The sequence below is a fragment of the Ceratotherium simum genome, chromosome 33 (genome assembly GCF_057802395.1).
Source record: "Ceratotherium simum simum isolate JZ-2026a chromosome 33, ASM5780239v1, whole genome shotgun sequence".
Lineage (NCBI taxonomy): Eukaryota > Metazoa > Chordata > Mammalia > Perissodactyla > Rhinocerotidae > Ceratotherium > Ceratotherium simum.
Genome location: NC_141932.1, coordinates 29,947,906 through 29,949,825, shown reverse-complemented (window position 1 = coordinate 29,949,825; position 1,920 = coordinate 29,947,906). Strand labels below are relative to the sequence as shown.

General features: G+C 37.0%; 1 non-coding gene across 1 annotated transcript; it reads right to left on the bottom strand.

Annotated features, from left to right (window-relative positions):
* Window positions 1-1,335: 1,335 nt before the first annotated feature.
* Window positions 1,336-1,444, bottom strand: LOC147912922 (U6 spliceosomal RNA). Its single transcript, XR_015549669.1, has one exon. It is a non-coding gene; the product is annotated as a U6 spliceosomal RNA (small nuclear RNA).
* Window positions 1,445-1,920: the final 476 nt, after the last annotated feature.

Sequence of the window (1,920 nt, the reverse complement as noted above, 5' to 3'; positions counted from 1 at the left end):
CAGTGGTAACATCATGCAAAACTACAGCACAATATCACAACCACGATAATGACATTGATACAATCCACTGATCTCATTCAGATGTCCCCAGTTTTACTTGTGCTCGTTTGCGCGCGTGTGTGCATTTAGTTCTATACAATTTAATCATCCATATAGGTTCACATATTTCCTAATACAGTCAAGATGCAGAACAGTTCCATCCCCACAAGAATCCTTCGTATTGCCCTTTTACCATCATACCCTCCTCCCCACCACTCTCCATCCCTTGTCTCTAATTCCTGCATTTATAACATTTTGTCATTTGAAAAATGTTACATAAAAAAATCACATGGTATGTAACATTAGGAGATTGGATTTTTTTTCACTAAGGATAATTCCCTGGAGATGCATCCAAGTTATTACATGTATCAATAGTTCTCTCATTTTTATTGCTGAGTAATGTTCCATGTATATATGTACCACAGTTTAACCATTCACCCACTGAAGGGTATCTGGGCTGTTTGCAGTTTGGGGCTATTGTGAATAAAGCCACTATAAACATTCACATACAGGTGCTTGTGTGAACATGGTTCTCATTTCTCTGGGATAAATGTCCAAAAGTACAATTTCGGGGTCATATGGCTATTTCAAGTTCGGTTTTATAAGAAATTGCCAAACTGTTTTCAGGAGTGGCTATATGATTTTACATTCCTATCAACAAGGTATTAGTGATCCAGTTTCTCTGCATCCTTGCCAGCATTTGGTAATGTCACTGTTTTTTTTATTTTTACCATTCTGATCCAAATATAATGATATCTCATTATGGTTTTAATTTGCATTTCCCTGATGGCTCATAATGTTGAATATCTTTTCACATGCTTATTTGCCATCTGCATATCATCTTCATTGAAAATCTGGTTGTCTTTTCCCATTTTCTAATATGATTGTTTTCCTTTATTTACTATTGAGTTTCATGTTCTTTATATATCTAGATACTAGTCCTTTGCTGCATATGTAGCTTGCAAATATTTCCTCCCAGTTTATTGCATGTATTTTATCTTCTTCACCTGGACCTTCACAGAGTAAAAGTTTTTAACTTTGATGAGTCTAATTTATCCATCGTGTCAAGTCTAAGAAATCTCTGCCTAATCCTAGATGCCAAAGTGATTTTTTTTCTATTTTTCCTAGAGGTTTTATATTTTTATGTTTTAAATGTATGTCCATAATCCATTTTGAGCTAATTTTGTATAAGGTGTGAGGTTTAGATTGAGTTTCATTTTCTTACCTATGGATGTCCCATCACTCCAGCACCATTTGTTGAAAAGGCTATCCTTCCTTGCTTTTGAATACTTTGTAAAACATATGGAACACTTCGTGAATTTGCACATCATCCTTACGCGGGGGCCATGTTAATCTTCTCTGTATCATTTCTAAATTTTATTATATGCACTACCAAAATGAGCACTGCCCATACCTTTGGACTCATCAGTTCCACTTACAGAAATTTATTTCTGAAGATGAAATTATGTGTCCCAGGCTATTTAGTGCAGCATTATTTATAACAGCAAATAAAATTGGGGGAAGGGGTTGCCCAAAAATAGTAGATATGAAAAATGAGTTAGTTATCTATTGCTGTGTAACAAATTACCCTAAACTTAGCAACTTAAAACAACCACATGTGTTATGTCACAATGTCTGTGATATCTGTCTGCGTCTTCTCTGGGTCCTCTAAATGAGAGTCTCTCATAAGACTGCTCTCAGGTGGTAGCTGAGGCTGAAGTTTTCTCTTGCAAGCTCGCCTGGAGAAGGATCTGCATCCAACTCACTTGTGTGGTTGTTGGCAGGATTCAGCTCCTTGCAGGCTCTTGGGAAGAGGGCCTCAGTTCTTCTCTGGTTGTTGGTAAGAGCCTACCCTCAGTTTATTGCCATGTGGGCCTCGCC